The following is a 26,253-nucleotide window of genomic DNA, read 5'->3' on the forward strand; positions in this document are numbered from 1 at the left end:
GTTATAAGTGTGACATGGACAATTCAGTGTGAATAAAAAAACTCTTTGAAAGACACAAAAGGCCAGTCTTTCCTGAAAAAACAAATATGGCCCAAATAATCCTGTTTCTATCTAAACAATTAAATTTGTAACTTAAAACATTCTGGGCCCAGACGACTCCCCTGGTAAAATCTACAATATACCGAGAGCAGAAACAATTGTATGTAGAGCCTTCTAGGAAGTTCAGGAAACAGGATATTTCTCAGCTCAGTCTATGACGCTAGTGATACATGATAACAAAATTAGATCATTTATTTATAAGAAAAAAATCCACAGAAAACAGAGAAATCATTATGGGATCCAAGAAGACAATTAATGCTCAAATCCCCTATGTACACTTTCTAATTAACACCCAAGTCCCTGAGAGACCCATGCTTGCCATATTTTATTGCTATGATCTTTCAAATCTCCCATATCTAGTGTCACCTGAGTCCACTGAACCCAGGCTCCACACTTCACATGAAGGGATTCTCCCAGAACACAAAGCTTGGCCCTCATGGCCCTCCTCTTCTTCAGTTAGGGTCTACACTCCATGATCTGGCATGCCAGTGTCCTCCTTCCTGGAGCCAGACACACAGGCCTACCTCTTGTCTCCTCAATCACAGAAGTCACATGCACACCTGTGGTCTCTGAGCTCTGATGTCCATTTTCCCTGTCCCATCCATGCCACCTCATCCTCTCCTGATTGGTCACAGTCTGTTATTTTAGATACCAGCTCTTCCATGAACTCTTTCCTACCCCCCCTCGACAGACTTCCAAGTGTTCACAGAGATCATGGCGCTACCAATAGGCAGCATTTAGTATAACCTACAACTGTATGCATATCATCTCACTAGATGATCGCTTCTTTGAGGGGGAGGACCCTAGGTTGTTCATCAGGTTCTCTCCAACACTTAGAGCATTCTCTAAGATCCAAAGGATAACCAACAAGAACTTAACAACTGTGTATAAGCTCCACACATTAAACATTTATTTTATCCAGACATTGTTGTAAGGACTTTATGCGCTTCTTCCAATGCCCACCCTAAGATTCTCGTCTTCTATTTATTGAACACTGGAGGAAACCAAGAAAGGAAAATGCTGTAACTCATCTAACATCACAGCAGAAACTCTGTGTAGCCAAAATTCAAACTCAAGTCAATGAGACTTTGGTCTAGGCTTATAGTCAATAGTTTACAGATGGCTGGATAGATGGGTGTTGAATGAATGGATGAATGATTATAATAAATGGCTTTTAGCAGCTCCTTACTATGTATCCATTCCATGTCAGTGCCTCTTCAGCATGCAGGGCAGATTGTACTAAGCAAAACAGAGCCAATTTCATTCTAAAAGGGAGGACAGTCAACACATAAATATTTTTGCTGGTACGTGTTGCAAATACAGAAAGCCAAGTCTGCAAGACAAGGAGGCATCCCTTGTAAACAGGCTGGTCAGTGGAAGCATCACTGAGAAAATTTTTAAGTAAAAATCTGAAGGAGGAGCCGTGAACAAAAGCCTCTCAGATATCATACAATGCCCCACAAGAGAGCATGTCACATAAATAACAAACAGTTTGTATTATACTTACACTGGAAGATAAGCTGTATTTTATTTGTTAAATTTAGCAATCCTATACTCATGGCAAAGCTTGCTTGTAGGTCAGAGTAGGAAAACTGCTTTTTATTACTAATTTTGGTCCATTGAGTTTTTGTTTTTTCTGAACGTCCCTCAAAGATGAGTTTACAGGGCACTGGCCCATTAGCATGCAGCCACGGTGGTGTTCTCCTTGGCAGGGAGGGCACTTTGCTCCACATAGACGTCTCCCATAAGCAGGAAAGATAATTTTGTAGTTCTTGACAGATGGGTCTTGCCCATGAGGGAAGGCATTTAGGATGATTCATTCCAAAGAGCACATCAACAGACTTTAAAAGAGCTATTAAAAATGGGGACGTGTTAGTTCTAATTTATGCTAAATAAAATAAGTAAAACAAGAGGCTATTAGGAAGAGGAGGCAAGATACTTAACATTTGCAGACTTTGAAAGGCAGAAGAGGAACGTGTAATTACTTGCTAGATTCTATCATTTTGCTTTTCAATAAGAGCTAATCGCACAGTGAATTGAACCTAAACTGTTGTCCATACTTGAACAAAACCAGATCATCAAACAATTGGGTAAGTTTCCTCTTATGAGCCACAAACCACTTACCAACATTGCAGACTCTAAATCACGTCGCTTTAATAAAGAGGTATCCCATAGTGATGTGTCTTCCAAGTGCCTTCCTTTGGACTGGAACTGCAGCATAGTCCAGAATACGTGTCTAGCATGCAAGAGGTCATGGGTCTGGTCCCCAGAACCATCATCAGCTGTCTCGCTTCAACCTGAGGGAAGCCATTCATGGACTTTAAAGCTGCTCCTTCAGCACCTAGGACTCCTCTAAGTCTCCTTTCATAACATTGCAATATTACCTCTTTAATAACATCTATTAACCACCTGGTAATTATTCACGTACTCTCAATCCTCCATTGTCATAGGTAGGCTTTTATTGCTGTGAAAAGACGCCATGACCATGGCAACTCTTATAAAAGAAAGCGTTTCATTTGGGCTTTCTTACATTCAGAGGTTGGTTTCTTATCACCATGGCGGGAAGCATGGTGGCATGCAGGTAGACATGGTGCTGGAGAGGTATCTAAGAGTTCCATATCTGGATTGGCAGGCATCAGGAAGAGAGAGAGCCACTGGGCCTGGCTTGGGATTCTGAAACCCTATAGCCCACTCCCAGTGACATGCTTCTTCCAGCAAGGTCACCCCTCTCAACAGTGTCACCCCCTAGGAGCCTGTGGGGGCCATTTTCATTCAAACCACCACATTCATTTAGACTGGAACTGTGGTAGTTGATCTTGTTTATTAACTTGACACACATGGGAAGAAAGACCCTTAATTGAAGAATTACCTCTAAAAAATTGGCCTGTGGGCATGCCTATGAGTCATTTTCTTCATTGGCAATTGGTGTAGGAGAGCCCAGGCCAGTGTGTGTGGTACCACCCTTAGGCAGATGGGATTGAGCTGTAGGAAGGTAGCTAGATATAATCTGGGCAACCAGCCAGTAAACAATATTTCTCCATGATTTCTGTTCCCAGCTCCTGCCTTGACTTCCCTCATGATAGACTATATGCAACCTATAAGATGAAATAAGCACTTTTCGTCCCAATCTTGTTTTTTTTAAAAAAACATGTGTATGAGTATTTTGCCTGCATGTATGTATGCATACCAAGTCTGAGGCAGGTGCCTGAGGAGGCCAGGAGAGGATGTGAAGCCTGGAATCCTGGGAACTGGAATTATTGTTAGGTGTAAGCTGCCCTGTGGATGCTGGAAACCTAACTTGGGTCCATTGCAAAGAAAGCATGTGTTCATAACCACATCACCATCTCTCCAGGCCCACTCCCCCAAACTTGCTTCTGGTCGTGGTGTTTTTCACAGCAACAGAAAGCAAACTAGAACAGAGATCATGTTTATTTATCCATTATTGCTTTGGGATCTAGCACAATTTGAACAAATAGATGGTACTCATTAAACAGGAGTTGAATTAATGGCAAAGCCTTCAAGGGATTGCCAGACTCCTCAAGATGAGCCCATTATGGAGTCTGATCTAACTGAAGGAAATCAGGCTCACAGCAGGGTCAAGAAAAACGATAAATTTCAATCCTTAGGATAATAAATTTGCACAGCATTTCTTTTATAAGAGAAGAAGTTAGGAACCACTTCAGATTTTCAAGCCGAAGTCTGGGGACCTGGCAGTTTATCTTCCAGGATCAAAGGAGTGAGAGGAGCCAATATGTACACCGAGTCCCAGACTTTTCCTTCTCGGCTATTGAGCCAATGACACAGAATCTGATAACAGGGATGATAATGCCCGGCAGAATACACGAGCTGATCCTTCGTTAAAACCCATGCACTTGTTTTGGTCCCAAACCCATCTGTTAAAATAAGAACAGACTCCACAGTGGCTCTCATCTTTTCTATTTCTGTCTCCATAAACCGGTCCAGACTAGAGAGTTATTCCTTCTACAGGAGTATGAATATTCTCACAGCTCACTAGGATTTCTCAGACTCGACCATGTTAGTGTTATGGGTGGATTGATTCTTTTTATTGTATGATTAATTGTTTTTTGGTTTGATAGGGTCCCTGGCGGCTGTCTTACACACTGTTGCGTGTTGGGTAGCATTGGGGGGCTGTACCCATTCAATGGCAGCAGCACCCCCTCAGTACCACTGTGACAAGTTATCATGTGTCTATGCATTGACAAGTGTCTCCTGAGAGTACACCTGCTTCACAGAAGAATCATGGGCAACTTGCTGACCAGCAAAGACATTTTCACCCCGCTTCTAAATGCTCATAGGGACTGCGTCATTTAATTATCAGAAAAAATGCTAGGAGACAGGAATAGTTACTGTGCCCATTATAAAGTCATGAAAAGCCGAAGACTGTTGCAGATCACACAGCCAGCATGGAGAGAAACCAGGCTTGTCATCACGGCTCTGTCCTTAAAGAAATACGCAGATGGAAAGGGATGAAGTGGAATTTAATGAGCAGGAAGACAGGAGATGCTGAATGTTAACGGACTAATATGAAAACTTTATGGTTGCTCTCCAGCAAAGGCCAGCTAGCGACAGCAAGGAATTCCTCCCAGGACTTTGTTCAGGAGGTAACACTAGGGCAGTCAAAGCCAGTCTGTCTCGTTTCTACTGCAGTGCTTGCCAGCGATCCGCAGGCTGTGTGCTTCAGTGACTAAGAGAAATATGAGCAAGAAGGGGAAAGCCAAGTTTGAATTGTTGTTGTTATTCTTTGTTCTTTAATATTTAGACACGGTGAACCCACACATGGTGGATCTGTTGCCTGAATGCCAGATTTCAGTCTCGGGTGTCAGAATTAACAACGTGGTGCCAAGTTTTTGTGACTCTAAAAGTCTCTGATCCACCCCGGGGCCTTCTGTGTCTAGAAAAGTCAGAGGAAGACTTCATCCAAGCAAGAAGAAGTGTGGAACCTCTAATGTGAGGGCAGGCTACCTTCTGAGTGGTCCACGTCTATCTCTGGGATCAAAAGCTAATTTCAATAACGTTAGGAGACAGCTTAGATCTGGGATTTGGGGGGCAGCGCTAATGGGAAAATCACCATGAGAGCATCTCATGGTTATAAAAAGGAGGGTTGTAAAAAGTTAGACCTGTGGGTTGCAGCTGTGGTTCAAGGGTCTGTCCCAGAAGAGAAGGAGACAGAACTTCTGACAAAACAGCACTGGCAAATTTTCTACTTTGAATCAGAAGCCAGGACTTGAAAGCTATGAACGCTAATAGGTATATGGCTTGGGAAAAACTGAGATACGTATAGGAATATCATCAAGATATCAAGACAAACAAAGATATCCATAAATGGTGAGTCTTGCAGATGCAGGGATAGCATTATACAGCGTGCGAAAACCAGAGTGTGGGAAGGGAAATATCCAACCCCAGCTCTTTCTCACCATTCCATTGCACCTGTGAGAGGGTTCATAGTCCATAGAAAGCTGAAAGCTAATTATAGAATTACAGAAAACTTCCTTGCCCTCCATCAATTTGGAAACGACTTATTCAATAGTTTCCTTTACCTAGTACATTGTATCTCATGAAAAACAAACAAAAAATTACAAGGCAAAAAAGCACATTTTGAAGAAACAAAGAATGCGAACTAGGCTTAGATATGGCAGGGATGTTGGGATGGTCAAAGTAAATGATGAACGTCCCTAAAGCTTTCATTAAATGGTAACCAACATTCAAGAATATATAGGCAGCATAAGCAGAGAGCTAGAAACTCTGAAAAGGGAGAGGAAGGAATGCAGCTCATTAAGAATAATGTAGCATTGCTAGATGGCAGTGGTGCACATCTTTAACCGGAGCACTCTGGAGGCAGAGGCAGGTGGATCTCTGAGTTTGAGTCCAGCCTGGTCTACAGAGTGAGTTCCAGGACAGCCATGGCTATGCAGAGAAACCTGATCTTGAGAAACAAAAACAAACAAACAAACAAAAACCCAAAACAAAAAGCGTTGTAACAGAAATGGGGACCATTTTCACGGTCACACTAGAACATCTAATCCTATGTCCTTGGGTTCTTGGTCAATTTAGCAGTGTACGGTATGAGTTCCTCCCCATGGAGTGGGCCTTAAATCCAATCAAAAAGTGGTTAGTTACTCCCAAAACATTTGTGCTGGAGAGATAGCTCATTTGTTGAGCACTCATCTCCACTGCATTCTGTCCCCTAAGGTGGTTTACAAGGTTCCACCCAAATTCAAAGCTGACTCCAGCTCTTGATGGAAAATGGCAAAGTTTTGGAAATGAACATAAAATGAAAAATATCATCATCATCAGTTTTGGAAAAATCTACTTTATTGCACAAGCAAACCTAAAAGAAATGTACAAAGACTATAAACAGATATCTCAAGCCAGTTGGGCCTCCATGTTACATGTAGCAACAACATTCAGTTCCCACAGAAAGGCAAATTAGAATTATGAGGTCCTGGTAACATCTGCATAGTTGGCAAAATAAAAAACAATGCTGGGTAATATTAAACATTATCAGATTTTGGAGAAGACTGTAAACATCATGTCGGTATAGTGAACTGCAATTTATGGGAAGGCAATATAGAATAACTGAGCGAAACTCTATGTGCATTCCTACAAGCCAGCATTTTCATCATAATATCTATAATAAAAAACTTCTACCAGGTGCCCAAGGAGGGTGTCCATTCAAGACTGTTACATTCTATGAAGAAAATGTGAATAGGGAAATTCCCACCAATAAATGAATAAATCGACAGATTTAAGCAAATATTAAAATTCTATAGAGCATCTTAACACAAACAAACCTGGAGAAGAGAGGAAGGAGGAGTGAAGGAGGAGGAACGGGGTCCGGTGTGACATAATCTTTACATTGAGAGCACAGAGAAAAGAACTCACACGGTGGAGTGAATTTGAGTCAGGAACCGAGGAGAAAAATGACAGTTGAAGTTGATTTCTAGAATAAAACACGCCTGGGAAAGCCTGCTATGAAGCCACCTTGAATGGCTCTTCTAGATGAATCTTAAGAGGCCACGATGCAGCCGGGTGGTGGTGGCGCACGCCTTTAATCCCAGCACTCGGGAGGCAGAGGCAGGCGGATCTCTGTGAGTTCGAGACCAGACTGGTCTACAAGAGCTAGTTCCAGGACAGGCTCCAAAACCACAGAGAAACCCTGTCTCGAAAAACCAAAAAAAAAAAAAAAAAAAATTAAAAAAAAAATTGGAAAAAAGAGGCCACGATGCAGCCAGGTGAGTTCTTCTAGTGGCTTCATAATTTCAGGATGTGTTTAACTCCGATTCTTAGTCTGCAAGCAACAGAAGTCAACCGACAGACAGAAACGAACTGTATCCCATTGTGATGTGTGTCAGGAAATTTCAGGGGTAAAGGGACCGCAAACCACCTTGGGAAGAGATCAATCCCTGTACGCCAAGGGACCCAAGGAGCAGCAACTGGAAAGAGCAGAGGCCAATGGCTTCTCCTTCCTTCCTCACTCATCAGTTAGGGTTTCAGGTCAGAGGTGTCCAGTGGACTCAGAGGGCAGCAGGTCAGTATTTTAATCAACAGCCCCATCAGCTTGCTATTGGGTGGAGAAAGACATTCCCTAAAAGCAACGCAGGGATCTGTTGTGAAGAGACGGGATGTGTGGTGGACAGTTAGACAGCATCATTGTCCTCCTTTGTCCAGGCAGAGTGGAAAGAATCAGAAGAGGATACCATGGAAAGAGGAGAAGGATGTGGGAGCAAGACAGGCTCTGGATGCAAGTTCCGGTGGGGCTTTGTTCTAACTGTGCCCATTACCTTGCTCAGGGTTCTTAACCACTCGGATGTATAATCAATCACCTTTGAGGACTTGGCTTTCTCTAGCAAACTGGCTCTTCCATTGCACTATTGCCTGGCCTGCAGCAGAGGGTCTGATGTGAGCATACAAATGGCTGGAGAGTGTGGCGACAGGCAGAAAAGACTCTGTTGCATGAGCCTTCACCAGGAGGACTTGCAGAAATGTTTGAAAGTGAATCTCTCGGAGGGTCATTTACAGGGTAACACTCTGGGGAGATCGTCTGTGGCTGTGTGATGGAGCAAGCAGAGCATCTCTCTGGAACTTGCTCTCCAGAATAAACCCTTGGAACTTCCTGTAGCAGAGCCTCCACCAGCATCTCTGCACCCAGATGCAATCTCCAACCTTCTTTGGCTGTACTTAGAAATACTGACTTTTTTTTTAAGCTATAAAAACATATAGATGGTGAGATTTAACTTTAATGTTTAAAATTAAACCTACTTATTTAACAGTGTTCCCAAATGGCCCCCATTGTCCTTGATGCATTCTCTCTCTCCCGCTCACTACAAAGGGATCTATTTCTGTGAGGCTTGGGCTAAGTCAGACACAATGTGCTCTACTTGGGACCAGAGATAAGTCGATCAACCAGCGGCAGCCCTTGGTAGATAAGCATTTTCTAGAGTTCCGTGGCTGCTACTTTTAAATGTGCGTGGCCCCGGGATTAACAGAAGGTCAGCTGGCTAATCCACCATGACAGGCATGTCCCCATGGCCCTGGCATATGTTATCTCTTCCACCCTTACTTCGAAGAAACATTAGCTAAAGTGCCCATTTATTATGTTGTCACTTGGTAGATGTGTTACACCCCGGAGTTACTCATTGTTCCAAGTGGGAGGAATGGTGAGAGGCATAAAAAATGTGAATGCTGGGAAGATATTAGGGGTTCATATCCAAAGGAGGCATCCGAAAAGGCACGAAGAGTCAGTAGTCATAAGCCAGGGGTGGGCATTTAGGGTGGGAGGAAGGCCAAGGACAAGAAAATTTCTCGCTCTGAGAATTTTGATGCATATCATTGGGTTAACCTCGGACTTCTGACGGTAGTTTTCATTTGGATAAAATTTTACAGAAGCGAGGCTTTCTAAAAATTCTCTAAGAAATTAGCTCACCACGTATCCTGGAAAACTTTGACTAAAATGCTCCTTTGAGGGGTTTTAAAGTAACTTGTAGAATTGAGTCTGACATAAGTTTCTTCTTTTTTGAGTAGCATTTTGCTTATTCTGAGTGCCCCCACAACTTCTAAAATAGGGATTAAAACCAGCCACAGCCAGGGACATGGGCTCATTTGTACAGCAGACTATACAAACACAATGAAAGTGGTAAAGAAAATGACTGATGCACAGCTGGAGGAGGAACAGTATCAGAATAAAGCAGGGGCCCTTCTGAGAAGGGGAAACATCGCTATGTCCCCTGATGGATAGGCTTAAGGACTTTGGAAAGAAAAGGCTAAAGGGATAGATTACCATCCCTCCCAGATGGTTCCGAGCCATTTTTGAAGCTTGCCATGTTTTTGTAGAGACAGAGCTTAACGCCATGTGAAAACCTTTGTATATTATATATCTAGTATAATAAAATTTCAATTTTGTAAGACAGAAAAATGCATAACGTTTTTGGACTATAGAGTGGAAAATGAGAGATACCCATTGCTAACATTAGAGTCTTAATGCATAAGAGAATTTGGGGTTTTAATTTCCTTTCTGCCCATGCCTTAGCTCTCCAAACTACTATAATGGAAATACGTTGTGGTTATATCTCGGAAAAGTCTTATTTTTCCTAACAGTGTTGTATTGGTATGGATCCCAAGGAAGGCCTAACTCACAGTGGCTTGTACAGGAAAAGTGTCAACAGGGCCAGGAAGAGGGTGACCTGGAGACTATGAAACAGAGAAGAGACAGAATCCTGCAGAGTCAGAGCTAGCCAGGGCTGAGAGAGGGGCCTTCCAGCTAAGGCCAGAAGACAGCCTCCAGCCCCAAGTGAGTACTCAAAATGTCATCTTTAAAACTTCAATACTTAGCCGGGCGGTGGTGGCGCACGCCTTTAATCCCAGCACTCGGGAGGCGGAGGCAGGTGGATCTCTGTGAGTTCGAGGCCAGCCTGGTCTACAAGAGCTAGTTCCAGGACAGGAACCAAAGCCACAGAGAAACCCTGTCTCGAAAAAAAAAAAAAAAAAAAAAAACTTCAATACTTGAAGAAACTGTCTCATAAGAAGGTCAGACCACAAGCTTCAGTCGGACCTCCTGCTGTCTTTTCCTTGCTGCTTGTGTGTTTCCTGGGAGAGCACTGCAAGCTCCCTATAGGAGGAAGGAACCGAACCCTTCTCTACCCTTAGCAGAGCAGGCCACAACAAGGACTCTCTGGCCCCCTGTCCTGATGCCAGCTCTGTGTCGTGGGTTGGGGGAAGGGGAAGTGTGGACCCACCCCCTCCCCTTTGCTCTTAGGTTGCATCAAGTGATTGCTTCTGACTGGAGAAACGGGGTCCTCGACTTTCATCATTTGGCACAGAGGAGCTGAACTCGGTGGTGGAAACATGGGGGACAAGAGGAATGGACTCCTCTGCAGAGGAGGGCTCTCTGGGAAGCGGGGTTCTAGACCATGAGACGGCTCACGGTGAAGGGCGAATACAGGGTTTTCTGATAACGCCTTGACCAGTAGTTGAGATGAGATGATTATGAGTTGATATGGTTGAAAGGATGATTTCTCTGAATGCTGTTGCTAAAATGCAGTGGTCAAATAGATGGAAATATTCAGAGTGCAGAGGCACTTTGAAAGTGTTATTTTACTGTTGTGGCTAGCACAGCCTCCTTGTGAGACATTTATAGTCAAAGGCAAGCATTTCGCTCAGCATTGTGCTATTGGAAAATGCTAGATCAGAGTTTGCTTGCAAATCAAAAGCTTTGCATTCAACTGGACTCTTGTTTGGAAAACTAACCGAACTTATGTGGTCTCCCCACAGTGACCTGAGCCCTTCCATGTCAACTGTTAACCAAGGAAATGTCCCACAGTTGGAACTACCGCAATTCGATGGAGGTAGTTTTTCAGTTGAGGGCTCCCTCTTTCTAGGGAACCCTAGTTTGTAACAAACTGACAAAAACCTCTAACCGGTACAACCTTGACTATGAGTGCAGATTCATTTTCTATTGACAGCATCTATCTGTTTCCCAAAGTGAGTGTTTCTTGTTAAATAAATGAGGGCCAATCTAAAGCACAGGCTCTGGGGCACTGTGTCCTTGAGTACCTGGCCTGTTGACAAGAGGTCTCTGAACATGCTCCTCTTCCTGCATGCCACCCCGTGAGAGGAAGCCTGAATCTACTTTCCACCATGTCTCTCATAGAAACATGCCGGGGGAGACCCTTGGTCACAAGTGATGGCTCCAGGGACCACTTCCTGCTCTGTGTCAGTGTTTGTGTGACTAAGTAGGAAGGGTTTGGAGGGTTTCCATGCGTTCCTTTCGCTAGGGCTATCCTATTTGGAAGGTGAGCAAGGAACTCTGTTAAAGGGGGCAGCCATGCCCACCTGGTAGCTTCTTAAGAACAGATTGTGGGGGATGAAGAGATGGTTCAGCAATTAAGAGCTCTTGTTGCTCTAGCAGAGGACCTGGGTTTGGCTCTAAATATTTACATGGTAGCTTACCTCTATCCATACTACAGTTTCAAGGCATCTGACACTCTCTTCAGAACTTCAAGGGCACCAGGCATGTATATGGTGTACATACGTGTATGCAAATACTCAAGCACATAAGCTAAAATAAAGAAGTACAACAATGAGGAGAAGAAGAAGAAGAAGAAGAAGAAGAAGAAGAAGAAGAAGAAGAAGAAGAAGAGAGGAGGAGGAGGAGGAGGAGGAGGAGGAGGAGGAGGAGGAGGAGGAAGAAGAGGAGGTAGAGGAGAAGGAGGAGGAGGAAGAAGATCTGGCTTTTCCACGAACTTTGTCCCTCTGTTTTTAAGGTGAATATGACAGGGATATTCCCCCTATCCTACGGCTGTTGGGCTGGGAACCGAATCAAGGACTTTACACATGTTATCTCGAACTCTTAGGACAGTTCCATAAGATAGCTGTCATCAACATGCTAATTTCACAGTTGAGGAAGGGGCTCAGAGGTGGTTAGTAGCTCCCCACAGTCATACACTAAGTGGTAGAGATAAGGATGAGAACTGGGTCCCTGAGAACTGAGCCAGCACTCGACTCCATACACATACTCCCTTCTCTCATGCCCTATCACATGGAGACGGCCAGAGGCAGGAGCGAGGGAGCTTCACGCTGCCGAGGACATGCGACTCCCCCAGTTCGGCTGCTGTCATTCATGCAGCTCAGTCATGGGCCATCAGGCTGGCTCCTAGGAAGCCAGGCAGATCCTGGTTGAGCATGTTATTTCCCAGAGAGGATGGTGTTCCAGTTTGCCCAGCGAACCACAGCTTATATTTATGGCCCTTCTCTCCGGAGTGTATCACTGAAGAGCAGAAAAGCCAAGTCCCATTCTCCCAGGATTCTCTCAAGACTGCTCAGCATCTCTCTCTCACTGAACAGACCCTCGCATCAGAGGCAGAGAGACTGGCGCCCAATACAATCAGACACCCGAGGCCAGGCCAATGCCCACGCGAACCACGAATCACCCTTCACAGCGAGTCCTCCCAGACCAGAGGAGAGTCACTAAAATCTATGGGTGCTGAGGTAAAGGGACAAAGCACCTGGAGCTACCACCCTTCACTTGTTAGCCCTGCCTCTTCTCCAAAGACCGCCTTCTCTGGCCCCAAGCCCACGCCCTTGTGACTGATTCTTTCCCATGTCAGACATCAGTTGATTGTGCCATTTCCAGGTAATCTGACAAAGGAAGGCATTGTGCTGTGACCATGATGGGACAAACCTAGTGAAGCCTTGTGTGTTTAACAAAATCATTTCCATCTCTAGCTCCTGAGCAGAGAGCAATATCCGCATGCAGAAGTTACGCCTTCAGCTGTTGTCATACCCCAGGAGAGACGTGCCTGGGGCCCCAAGGGAATGCCCTCAGCTCTGTGGGCGTGTAGAAGCAGAAACCTAGCCCCCGCCTGTAGTCAGCATGTACTTGGGGACACACGCCCATGGAACTGTACCCACAAATTGTCTACCACATGTTTAAATGGAACCGACAAACTAACTCTTTTTTGATTCTCCCTAGGCCGGATATTTATATCTGTGTATGTTTTTCTTTTCTCTCCATGTAAACTCTGCACATTTGTTTTTTAAAAAACTTTAAATTTATCACAAACAAAATTTTCCAGAAAGACATGACCAAAACCAAAGGCATGCTTTAACTTCTGGTTAGATCCATGTGTGCCTAAAGACAAAGAGAAATGGTGCATTGGCAGAATCGTCACGGTAACTCAGATAAAACAGACCTGATTCTCTTCTGAAAGGGATTAGAATTTTTCTTAGGGTAAGCATTTCCCAGATTGGCATTATGCTTCTTTCTCACTCTCTACTGTGTCTGCACGAGTGATTTTCAAAGGGGATTGGTTGCTTTCTTCTCTGGGAGGTGGATGCCATGGGAGGGTGCAGAGGAGGAGGAGGAGAAAGAGAAAAACAACTGATTTCATTCCCACAGCTGGGAGCGCATCCAGCTGCAATCCCCACGCAGGCTTTGTTTCTATCTCTTAAGCCATTCCAGATCGTCACCTTGGCTTGGCAATTCGATAAACTGAGACAAATGAGCCGCCTGGCCCCATGGTGCTTTCATCGCACAGGCCACGGAACAAACTGCAAATGCCTTCTCGCCCAACAATAACCACATGGCAGATGGAAAGGCCATCCATTCCCCTGCGTTGGCTGGCCCGGTGATTGAACTGTCTTCCCTTGGAAGCACACAGATCCTCTCGATCACTGGCCATTCAATGCAGGAATGGGCTTTTAAGCTTGGCACAGCCTCTCCAGAGCCTGCCTCATTCAGGGACCATGGTTCCTTCCACGAGCACCATTATTGGCGTAATCATTCTTTCAAATGGACCCCTGGAGGTTTGTGCCTTCCCTGGATGCTGTGCATTTTCTCTGATGGGCTTTAAAAATAAACAACAGGAAGTTCCCAAGGTTAAGCAATACTCGGAGTTAGCAGTATTGTCAAGAAGAGCCAAACGTCATAGACAGAAAGCAGAATGGGGCAGCCAAGGGGGACGTGGGGACCAGAAGGCATTATTAATGGGTACAATTCAATTTCAGATGACAGAATATTCTGGAGCTACCCAGTCGTGGATGTGCTGGATGGCACCGAGCATCATACTTAAAAATGATTAAAACAATAAATTTATATGATACATATTTTATCACAACAACAAAAATAAGTAGATAAAGGGAAAAGAAAGAATGCCAAATCCCCCGAGCACTGGTGACCACTATGTGACACTTTATAACGGTTTCTACTGTCAGGGCATGTGTCATCAGACTGTCCCTGCTCAGTGGCTGCTGAGACCACTTTTTAAAAGTCAAGTCAGGAACACAGAGTTGGGAGACTGAAGCCGTGTGGAGTCTAACTGAAGACGCTCTGGTGAGTGGTCAGCTGCTTCAGCAGGAAGTGAGATCTTTCCAAGAATCCAGTCCTGGGACCCCGGCCTTGGGGCTGTCTTGAAATGTACTTGGAGAGCTGGGAGTTTCCCTAGACCTTCAGGTCTTCCCCCATGACCTGGGGATACCTTGTGTCCAGTGCTTTCTCAGGCTGTCTACCTATTGGCTGTATCCATATACAATGGCCCGGTTAGTAGACCCTGAACCATATAGTCAAACAATCAAATAGAAACATCCTCAAGTGAGAAGTGATAAGTAGGATTTTATTTATTTCATAAACATGTGCTTGCTTTACTGGTTTGTTTCTTTTTAGAAAACCACTCATCAGCATATTCTAGCCAAGAGATGGCGCTGACAAGGGGGGAAATCGAGGTCTTTACAATGATACCCCAAAATAGCTCAGAACAAATGTTCTTTAGAACAAATCCCCCTTTTAAAAAACGCTATTATATTTCATGCAAGCCCTGAGGATCTGGGCTCAGCACAGTGCGTGCTCCAAATGGAAGACAAAGGAAGATGGAGCTGTGGATACAGAGAGGAGATTGCTGCTAACGCTGCTCCTGTCTTCTGCTAGCGCATTAGTCCCATAGTTAACGGATGCTGGTACCTGCGCCTGCTCATTGCAATCTCACTTAAAGAGTGTGGCCTGTGGGGGGGGGGGTCTGTGGGGGGGCGGCTGCTGCTCAGAACCATTTCTTCATTGCTTGTCGGGAGAGCACCGCTTTCAAATTATTAATTTTAAAAGCTAAAAATCTCCACAAGCGGATTTGGAGCAGGAACATCCTAAGAGACACAATAGCTGAGGGGAGGTTTTGCTAAAGATTATGACAATCTCAGAAAGATCGGGATCCATGGGACAAATGAGACTTTACAGAATTGACGGTGCTCTCAGCCATCAGACTGTATACATGAAAGACACCTGAATGTGAGTATACACCAAAAAAATGAGTATTTGGGGTTTGCACTTGTCAATATTCAAGCCTCTAACCTTTAATTTTCTGATCCCTGAGCCACGGTTCCAAAGGTTTTCTCCTTCTGCCCTTCCACCCAGAGGACTTTCTCATGCTAACCCACCTGAGCCGCTGCAAGTTTGTCACCTGCCATCCTGTGCGTCAGCAAACAATTCTTGGCCTTCAGTTTATAGCACCCTTCTTTTCATTACACCCAAAATAAAAGTAGCTAAGGGAAGAGAAGCCCTCACAGTGAACACTTGGGAAGAATTAAGTGAGATTCTAACTGGAACTTACTTTGTTCTTTGGTCTTTTATCCCAGGCTGGCCTTGAACTCACCATGTCACTGACAGTGACTTTAAACCCATAATCATCCTACCTTCATCTCCCAGGTGGGGATTACAGGCCTCTGTCGCTACACCTAGCTTTAACAGGAACTTTAAATAAAAGAGATCCTTTTAAGTAACTAAGTCTGTCTTCCCAAGGAAGCCACATCTGCCAGCCTTGGTAAGAAAAGAAAAGAAAAAAAAGTCATTTATTTCATGAATGGTTTAGGACCTCACTTGCCTCTGAAGTCCTCTTGTGCTCCAAGAAAATAGATGGACTTTCTTTAAAGAAAGAAATGAGATGACAATTTAGAGGGTGTCATTGGCTGACCTCCAGGTGAGATCAAGAATTGATTACCAAACATTATTTGATAGGTGCACGACGAGTGGATAGGAAAGAAAGAAAATCAAACGAGAAGCCCTAATCGTGTCTCGCCCTGGCCAAGATGGAGTGGAGAAGAGAAGAGAGTGCGCAGCTGGCCTCGCCCAGGGCCTGTGCCAGCTTTCAGTTTCCATTAAACCGCTGAGCGAGATAAGGAACACCCAGAGATCTTTAAAAATATATATTCTGCAGCACGTCTACTGTGGCAGCTGCGCCCTGCAGAAAGCCAGTGAGCAGACGCTTCACTTGCTCGCAGTTTTCTCGAATCCCTGTCTTCCAGTCTCCGTCTTTAGTCTTGTTAATGCTTTCTGATCGTTTGCGGTTTAGACTATTTTAACTTCCCATTCTCAGTTCTGTCTTTAGGGTCTTAAGGTCCACTTAGACCAGAACCTCTTTTTAGAGTAAGCCCCGAACCCCTTAAGGTGGAAAAATGACCCCAAAGCACCAGGGCATTTTGTTACCTTAAAAAGTTTTCTAGGCTAAAGAGAGCAAAAAGAAGAGCTAAAGCGGAAGTGGTGGTACCCGTGTGTATATGTGCACTGCTGCGCATGTGCATGCATATGTGTGTGTGCATGCGTTCACGTATGCATGTGTTTGTGTGCGCATGCATGTGTGTGTTCATGCATTCGTGTGTGTGTCTTGGGTTTGTGTTTATGGGTGTGAGCAAGAACAAGTGTATAAAAGACCATTCCAAATATTTATCATCTAACGATACCTGGCTCTAGGAGCTTCCAATTACTTCTCAAACTCTACATAGGAAGGGTGATGATTCAGGCTAAGATGACAAGGACAAAGCTGGCTATCCGTCACAGGAGCCTTAAACACAGGTCATCTCGTGATGTGTTCATAGTTGACTTGTGACCTTGAGCCAGAGTGTTTGCCTCAGGTTCAGCCTGAGTTTCCTGAGCTGTTAGTTGCCATTTTTAAATGTCTGGTCTTTATCATCTCTGTCCTGAAGATTTGTTTTTGTTGTTGCTACTTATGCTGTTTCTTTTCATGTTTTTTTTTTTACTTTCTTTTTGGTTTTTCGAGACAGGGTTTCTCTGTGGCTTTGGAGCCTGTCCTGGAACTAGCTCTTGTAGACCAGGCTGGTCTCGAACTCATAGAGATCTGCCTGCCTCTGCCTCCCGAGTGGCTGGGATTAAAGGCATGCACCACCACGGCCCGGCTTTGTTTTTTTTACTTTTTGAGATCATAATTATAGCACTTCCCCCTTCCCTTTCCTCCCTCCAAACCCTCTTATACATCCCCCTTTGCTTTCTTTCAAATCTATGGCCAATCCCCCCATTAATTATTGTTACATACATATATGTATATACAGATATACTTCTAAATTCATAAATACAACCTGCTCAGTCTGTATAATGTTACCTGTCTGCTTTTGTTTTCAGAGCTTGGTATTGGATAAGCAGTTAGTGTGCTCTTCCCTGGGGAAGACCATTTCTCCCCCTCTCAGCACTCCTTAGTCGGCTGCAGTTCTTAGTAGGGTTAAGGCCTCGGGAGCTTCCTTCGTTGTTGCTTTTGTCCTTGTTGAGCTCGTGTTTAGGCAATCGTGTTGGTGAAACTCTGTGTATAGCTTCTGCCATTCCTAGGAGACACAATTTCAAGGCAAACTCCCTGATGTTCTGGCTCTCACAATCTTCACACGTACTCTTCTTCCTCAGTGATCGATCCCTGAGCCTTAGGTTCAAAAACTGAGGTACTAGATTGATGTGGGATTCCCCTCTGTATGCTGTGAATACCATTGGTGAATAAAGAAACTGCTTTGAGCCTATAGCAGAGCAGGGCAGAACAGAAGTAGATGGTGAAAACTAAACTGAATGCTGGGAGAAGAAAGGCAGAGTTTAGAGAAGCCATGGAGCTGCCGTCAGAACCTTGCTGGTAGGCCACGAGCCTCATAGTAAAATATAAAATAATAGAAATGGGTTAAATTAAGATGTGAAAGCTAGCCAATAAGAAGTTAGAACTAATAGGCCGAGCAGAGATTTAGTTAATACAGTTTCTGTGTGGTTATTTCGGGAGTCTGGGCAGCTGGGAAACGAACAAGCAGCCTCCTACTACACTGGAATCCACAACTCTGTGTTCTGATTGGTTACTGATGTTTCCTAATAACTCTTTTCTTTCTTCTTTCTTTCTCTCTCTCTCTCTCTCTCTCTCTCTCTCTCTCTCTTTCTTTGGTTTTTCGAGACAACATTTCTCTGTGTGGCTTTGGAGCCTGTCCTGGCACTTGCTCTGTAGAACAGGCTGCTCTCAAACTTACAGAGATCCACCTACTCTGCCTCCCAAGTGCTGGGATTAAAGGTGTGTGTCATCACTGCCTGGCCTTCCCTGGTGTTTCTTAATAATTTAAAACTGTTGTTAAGATATACTCATATCATTTTCCCTTCCCTACCCAATCCCTCCCATGTCCTATCTCTTAAGCTAGTCATTCCTAGGCCCCCCTTACTCCTTCCCAAATTCACGGCCTCTTTTTCTTTTATATATATATGGCTTCTTTCTATCTGGCTATTTGGGTTTGGGGGGGTCTACACCAAACCATGTTGGTGGTGGAAACAGGTGTAACAGTCCCCTCTGTATATGGCTCCTAGGACTAGACACTCTGGGCTCAGAGAACATGGCTTGGGGTGGGCCAACGATATACTCCTAAATAGTGCCAAATCTGGGTTTTCTGTTCCTCAGAGGATTCTGGGCACTCCCAGCCTGAAGATGGCTTCCTTATAGGAATACATTCTCTCTAGGTCTCCAGGAAAACCCTTTGCTACTTGAATTTGGAATGTATTTGATTTAATGTATTTATGTTGATAGAACTATTAAAATTAATTTCTGGAAAAGCATGTATTGTTTCTTACATTCATTAAGATTAAAAAGTTCCAGTAAGATTCAGTTCCTTAAAACTATAGCTTGTAGCTTCATATATATGAAAGATTTAATTTTCTTAAGAATAAATGACATTCGCTGGGTAGTGGTGGCACAGGCCTTTAATTCCAGCACTTGAGAAGCCGAGACAAGTGGATCTCTGTGAGTTCAAGGCCAGCCTGGTCTACATAGAGAGTTCCAGGACAACCAGGGTTGCACAGGGGAAAAAATTATATTAGTGAATCTGTGATTCTTATTAGAATAAATTAATCACTGAATTTTATAAATGTCACCTTATAAACAAACCAAAGTACTTCAGTACCCTGTTAGCCCAGAGTGGCAATTTTCTGGTATTCCAGCAAATCCGGTCAGGGCGGTGTGCCTCTGGTTCGCACATCATTCCCCAATTAGAAGACCACATCACTTACCTGGGTACCTGTTAGAAATTCAGATCCCCCAGACCTACAGGTCTGGAGCTGCATGATCTCCACACACAGGACAACACCATATTCAAGAGGAGCCCCAGGGCGGGCCCCTTATCGATGGTGTAGCAGACGAGAGAGGCCTCCAACCAGACCAGGGACTCCAGTGACCCTTGGCCATGAATGTTTACAGGTGGGATGAAAGGGCTAAGGGCAAACTGACTCTTCCTGTCACAGAACCGCTTCCAGGATGAGATTCTTCTCCTTTTTTTCCTTTTCTTTTTTTTTTTGTTGTTTTTTTTGTTTTTTTTTTTTTTTTTTTTGTTTTCTTGTTTGCTTTTTTGTTTGGTTTGGTTATTGGCCTTTCTTTTAAAACTTGTTTTGTTTTGGGGGAGGTTGCAAGGGCAGAGGGTAGATGCAGGAGGTGGGGAAGAAGAAGAAGAAGAAGAAGAAGAAGAAGAAGAAGAAGAAGAAGAAGAAGAAGAAGAAGAAGAAGAAGAAGAAGAAGAAGTCATCATTTGGAGCACTGTAGAGGCCTCTGCTGTCAGTGACGTTTCTTCCTATTTATGTGCTTCCCGGACTCTATGTCAGGCTGCATTACTGTGTGAGCTGTGCTGTTCTCAGCAAGGGAGTTAGGAATCGTCACTGCTGCACCATGACCTCCACCAAAGCCCACATAGAGACGCAGATCCATGAGGACAGAAGAAAAAACTCCTTGGAAAAATAAAATGTAAGTTATACTTTTAAAAAAAAAAATCAGATTCTCAAGCCTGGTCTATTGAATGAGAATACCCTGAGAACCTGCATTAGTGACATGTTCCCTAGAGACTTCTTACATGTGGGACAGCTTAAGCATTATTCAGACACAATGCAATCCCCTGACACCAAACACCGTGTGAATCTATGCCTTTAAATCAATAGACTCTATTTGAAAAGAACTGTGTATGTTTCTACTGGCCCTCAGCACCACTACATAATTTCCTTCCCAATGGAAAACAGGGTTCTTTTTTCTCTCCATGTTTCAACATTCTAGAAATATTATATACCAACTTGGATAATATAATTTGTTACCTCACAAAGGCATAATAGAAAAGCACTAAGTTGAGGGTAGAAGAGAGGGGATTGCATCCCAGCCCTGGGCTGACTTACTAGCTCTACAGTTGTTGCAAATATCTTTTTAATATCGGTTTCAGAAAATGTCTTATTCTTTAGGAAAATGGAACAGGAACTGAGTGCTCCCAGTTTGCAGAGACTTACCAAGTCAGGGGTTAGAGCAGTGACCCAGAAGCAGATTGGATCCACGTTCTGGATCAACTGTGGCCCAGCAGGAGTAAACTAAACCCATGGCCCAACTCCGTCTACATCAGTCTCCTTGTTGGTAACTGAGCCACCCGCACCACAGAGAGACTTGGAGTGCAGAGACTGAGTTCACATGTCTGAATTGCACAGAACAAGGCCTGAGACCTCATGCTGGGGAAATTAAAGCAAGACTCCAAGCATGACAAGTGTCCTATAAAAGTCTAACCAAATATAAGGAATCAAGAAAAACTGTTATTAATAACCGCACTCAAAGGCCTCCCAAAGGCACAGAGCTGTTGGGAAGTCTCTGAAGTCACAACAGAGCACTTTGGAGTCCATTCTCCGAGTCATCAATTATCCTTTCTGCTGTCATAATTAATTCCTATTGTTACACTTAATAATGGCCAGCATCATCATCTTGGGGATTGTTGTTTTATTCTATTAAGCCATTTCATTACTCTCAAACAGGCTATAAGAGTGTACGTAATTGACTTGTGAAAATTATTCAATTTGCCAAAGAAAATCATCCAACCTGTAAGAGAACTGGGTCACAGAAAAGCCACGCTAACTGAATCATGAGGCTTCACACTTCCTTTCCTCTCTCCCGGAGCTCTTTATATATAAATCAGCTGAATAGACAAGAAAGACGTAATTCAATTTCCTCTGGAATTTGGAGGCTGCCTCATTTATAAAGATGCCCTCACATTTTCTAAAGCAGAATCACAACACCTGGACCCTCGTGTCACTGAAGACTCTGAGAGGCTGGAGACAGAGGGCCCCAGAGGTGGGCAAACAGTCGAGGGGCAGTGTCTGCCCATCTGGGCAACCCTGGGCTGGAGATGGTCTTATACCAGCAGGGACCATGATGGTCTGGTTCTGTACCTTTATCCCATCTCCTCCTCCATCAACAGAAGAAATGGAGGCTCGGGAGAAAGTCAGAGAGAGAGAGAGAGAGAGAGAGAGAGAGAGAGAGAGAGAGAGAAAGCAAACTCTATTTCTGGTCTATGCAACTTAGAAAATGTTAACATAGTCAAAAGTGCATGACATTCTGAGCATTATAGTACTCAGGACAAGCCTGTGGGGTAGATGCAATTTTCTACACTCTATATAACATACACAACACAAAATATACGCAGAATAGGAAACAAACCAGTATGTGTCCAAAAAATAGAAAGGAAGGAAGAAGGAAAGGAAGGGGGAAAAGAACACTATAAAATTGTCCCTTAATATGTATCTGATTTGTATTGATGTTGTTTGGGTCAACTGCCTTAAATAAATAGCTGCTATACATAATTTTAATCCTTAAATATATATTCAAAGATCTAATGAGTCCATAAAGAAGATGACTGCTCTGTTCTTTTCTCATGAATATGTGTGTATGGTGGGCATGTGTGTTGGGGTGTGCACATGTATGGAACACATATCTGTGATGTGTGTACGTGTGTGTGTGTGTGCGCGCGCGCGTGCGCAGAGCCTGAGGCTGACACTGCGAGTCTCCCTCGGTCACTCTCCACCTTATTCAGTGAAGGCCTGTTCTCTCAGTTGTACCCAGAGATGGCCAGCTGTGTAGCCAGCTTGCTCCAGAGAGCCTCTGTATCTACTTCTGAGAACTAGAACCACAGGGACCTGCCATACCACCGATGTGGATTCTGGACATCTAGACCCTGGCCTCCACATTTGCATATCAAGCACATCAAACACTAACACCCCCGCCACACACACACACACGCACACACGCACACACGCCCAACAGTTCAATTTTTGATGTCTGTTTGTTCAGCTTCATGAGGCAGTGGCAGAAGCTTGTCTTTTCAGCCCCTCTCTTGGCAAGAAGCCATAGCTACTTTGGCATAGGATTTCTTTTATTTTTTTAGGCAAGATGCTTTTGGAAGGTCCCCAAATTACCCAATGGCTCAAAAATAACACTTCTTTTTGCAGGCCCTGAGTCCTCTATTGCCTTCCCATGAGCCCTCAGCTCTACACAAGAACTCTAGGCAGCTGAAGAAAGCAAGAGTGGGAGAGGCGGTCTTCCTCAGGGAAAAACACACCAGTGGGTTGTCCAGTGCCACACGGTAAGCCCGGAAAGGATACTTAGGAGTAATGGTATGCAGGATGAATAGTTTACATTTCGAAACATGCAAATATATGTGCATATGCTTATGTGTGTGTAATAATAGCTAGTGAAAAAATGTGGCCTTGAATTTGAAGGAGGGCAAGGAAGGCTATATGGGAGGGGAGTTAGAAAGAGGAAAAGGAAAGGAAAAATGTTGTCATTAAATTATACTCTCATAAAGAAATTTTGGTCTATTAAAAAAATCACCCATAACCCATTGATTCATTAATCCATCAACCCGTGGGTGTGTTTTCATCCGTTTAGCAGGACAGAGCCATCATGACCAATCCTCTCCAGAAGTCCCTACACTTGAATACTATTAGCATGTGTCTTTGGGGACTAAATTTCCCATGAAACAATTCCAAAAGAGACACAACCAACCCATGGAAGGTACCAGAGCTTCTGTCTAAGAAGAGGCTGGGCAGCAAAATGGGAGACGGGGTTCACTGTCATTGCACAGGTGGATTGAGGGCCACACATCCACTTGTACACATTAGACTTTGAGACAAGGTTCAGGTTTTAGAAGAGGATTTTACTTTTCTGATGGTTCATTGGAAGTGCCCTGCTCTTTTTTCCTGTGGTACACAGCTCTCCTTGGAGTACAGATGTAAAACGCCACCATCAGTCACTCTTCAGAGTCCCTTGGGTTCCTGCTCCTGCTATGTGAATGGCTATAACTCAAAATGGGTAGCATGTGTGGATGACATGAAGGTGAGGCGGCATTTAGATTTCTTTTGCTAAAGCAAGAAGAACTTCCAGTCTACATAGCACAGAGATGTTTACACATCGATGCTTATTGCAGACCTTTTCACAATAGTTAACACTATAGGCAACCTCAGTGCTTAATGAGAGGAGTGGATGAAGAAACTGAGTTATATACATGATGCATGATTATTCCAGCTATTAAAAAGAATGGAGTTCAGCCATTTGCAGGAAAACGGGTGCAGCTGGAAACAGTCACGCTAGGCAAATTAAATAAGAAAGATGAGTATCACATGTTCTCTCACCTGGGTATACATATGTGTGTGTGTGTGTGTGTGTGTGTGTGTGTATACATATGTGTGTGTGTATGGCATGAAAGTAGATGTGAAACTGTCTAGGGAACAATAGGAACTAATGAGAAGGGGGATCAGGGAAAGGCAGAAGGATATGAGGAGTGTGTTTAAAAGCTACTATATAGTCGCATCAAAATGGTCTGACATAACCCAGAATAAAAATTTATTTTTTATAAAAGAATTAGATATCACCCACATTTCCCAGAGAAATCTGAGCACCCAAACAGATCTAATTTTGGTCCTTGCTCTGCACTGGATCATTTGTATGGCCTTCAACAAGCCATTGGCCAAACCGTTGGGAGTCTCAGATCCCTCGTCTGGAAAACGAGTGAGTGGGGGAGACTGATGGGATGTAAACACGGCACGGAGGGTGATGGAAGGACAAACCACACCCTGTCGCGTGAATTACAGACAGCAGGGAACTTATATCTGCAGTGAAAACCACCCGTGCGATGATGTGGACTCACCAAGCGCATTGTGACCCAGGTCACCTTTTTACTAGTGCAGGATTACAAAAATCACAGACTTACCAAGTTCTAGAAAAAACCAGTGCTAATGTGTACGGGTAATTTGAGCCTTGCAACCACACCACCCAGGGCATCACGCTGCCTCTATGACTAAGGCGTCCACTTTGGAGCCTTGGTGAGTTACGGCTGTCTTCTCATTGTGAGAATCCAGCCCCCTTCGGGGAATAGAATCCAACTTGGCTCCCTTAGTGGGGCCTACTCTCTTGCTAGGCAAAGTAGTTTTCCTCCTGGGAGGAAGAGAGAGGTGTGAAGACAGATTAATGGCTCCAGTGTCAAACCAGTGTGACAGAGGAAAAGCTCTCCAGTGGCCTTCCTAAGGTCGTACGCGAATCGTCTCTCCATCACCTGAACGTATCTGATTCCTCCATGCACAGCAGGCTGGCCAGCAATTCATGTTTTAGAACCTTTCCCAGGAGGTCTCTTTTCTTTGTACCAGAAGTTGGTTTTTAATTTACTTCCCTTTTCTCCATGTGAGCCCTGTAGAATGGTTTGTACTACTCGGTAAGGATCCTTGAGGCTCGGGGAAGACATTAACAACTGTGTAATACTAGTAAAACATTCAAACACAAGCAAGAGCAAGACACTGAATCTGTGAGGCAGACAAGCCTTTAGACCACATTCCAACCAAGGCTCTCTTCTACTCAAACTTGCCCAATGACATTGTATCAGGGTGGCCACAACATGTGAATGGTGAGCTTTTTTGATGTGAAAACCCAGTCTCCAGGCCTCGGGGAACCAATTTCATGGATTCCCTCAGCACTAATTAGTCATTGTTTGCTCATCGAATCAGCAAGCACTACCCATGTCTCTACAGGATACTGTGCTGGGAACAGGGGGCTTAGAGTTAAGGGAGACAATCTCTCCTTTCTAGAAGGATGAATGGATGTCCAAAGTCTCCTGAAGGAAACGTATAGAAACAAAAGAGCGGAACTGCAACAGGACATGCACTTAAGAGCAGCAATTCTCCTGGGTAAAATCAGAGAAGGCGTCACACCAGAAGTGACATTTGAGGAGGCCTTAAAGGGTACACTGGAGTCATCAAGATAAAGCAAAAGCTGGTGGCATTCTGGAAAAGAGAAGCAATAAGAACCTCTACAAATGACCTGGAAGTTCATAGACACTGACCGAGGAGGCAAGGTGGCAGATTGTGGAAGGAAAGAGCATAGGGAATGGCCCTATATGCCAAGATGAGGACTCGGAGCTTGTCTATAAGTCAGAAACAGTCACATAATTTGGGTATAGTATTTTTTTTCTTTTGAACTTTGTGAGAAAAAAAAAAGAGATAAGACCAAATCTAGGTTTCAACATTTTGAGAGCAGCTCAGAAACAAGCTGGATTAGGCTAAGTCTGAAAATAAGAAGGGGCTAAGAGATTATCTCAGTATCTTGAGGTGAGAGCAGCTGAGCCTCGAGACTAGGACAGGATTTCAGAAGGAGCCACTTGCATGATGCTAAATATGTCCTTAGCCCTGCTCCCGAAGCTCCTTGCTTACTTCAACACAGTCCTCACGCTGCCGAGGAACCTTGGTCTTTGAGAGGAATTGAGTAAGACATCAGGGTCAAATGTGAGCCACAAGTACACAGAGGGAAAGAAAAATCGGAAAGGTAGACGAGCCCTGGGGGAATCTGTAAGAAGAGACGGTGATTAGAAGGTTCTGAGGAAAGCAACACTAGAAGACAGGCAAGACACAGGGCCAGAGAAATGTCTCCTGAGTACCCATGGATTGTGAGCATGAGCGCTGCGTTGACTCTGGAAGGAGAAGGGGATCATCTATATGGGGAAGACGGTCGAAGTTTGATCCACAGTGTTCAAGACAAGGATGCTGTCACAGCCAGTCACACTCATCTCAACGCCTATTCT

This window comes from Microtus oregoni, unplaced genomic scaffold (assembly GCF_018167655.1).
Source record: "Microtus oregoni isolate MIOR12 unplaced genomic scaffold, Mior012 000064F_ref0000363, whole genome shotgun sequence".
NCBI classification, from domain to species: domain Eukaryota; kingdom Metazoa; phylum Chordata; class Mammalia; order Rodentia; family Cricetidae; genus Microtus; species Microtus oregoni.